The sequence below is a fragment of the Danio rerio genome, chromosome 5 (genome assembly GCF_052040795.2).
Source record: "Danio rerio strain M-AB ecotype USA chromosome 5, GRCz13ab, whole genome shotgun sequence".
Lineage (NCBI taxonomy): Eukaryota > Metazoa > Chordata > Actinopteri > Cypriniformes > Danionidae > Danio > Danio rerio.
The window spans coordinates 33,494,520-33,495,105 of record NC_141025.1 but is presented as its reverse complement, the minus strand read 5'-3'; positions in this window follow the sequence as shown (position 1 = coordinate 33,495,105).

Below are 586 nucleotides of genomic sequence, written 5' to 3'. Positions count from 1 at the left end.
TTAGTATTTGTCTTTTATCTTTTTAAAAGCATGTACAGTTGAGGACAAAATTATTCGCCCTCCTTTGCAGTATTTATTCTTTTTCAAAATTTCTCAAATGATATTTAACAGAGCAAGACATTTTTCATAGTATTTCCTATGTAATGTTTTTTTTCTGGATAAAGTCTTATTTGTTTTATTTTTCATTAAACCATTTGCAACCAACAAACCACTGTTATACAGTGAATTGCCTAATTAATCTAACTTGTTTAATTAACCTAATTAAGATAGTTTGGCCTTTAAATTACACTTTTTTTTGAAAACTAGTATTATGGTAAATATCTAGTCAAATGTTATTTACTGTCATCATGGCAAAAATAAATGAAATCGGTTCTTAGAAATGAGTTATTAAAAAGTTAACTAAATTAATTAGCTATAAATATTGTTTTCAGTTATTAGAAAAAGTTATTAAGCAATAATTCTGACATCCTTGTTTGATAAATAGTCAGAAGTTAACACTGCAATTGACGCCCATGTTTTTAAAAATTCACACTTTAGTTTGACCAAATTGTACTACTAATTACTGCTAGAGTGCTTTCTAGAACTA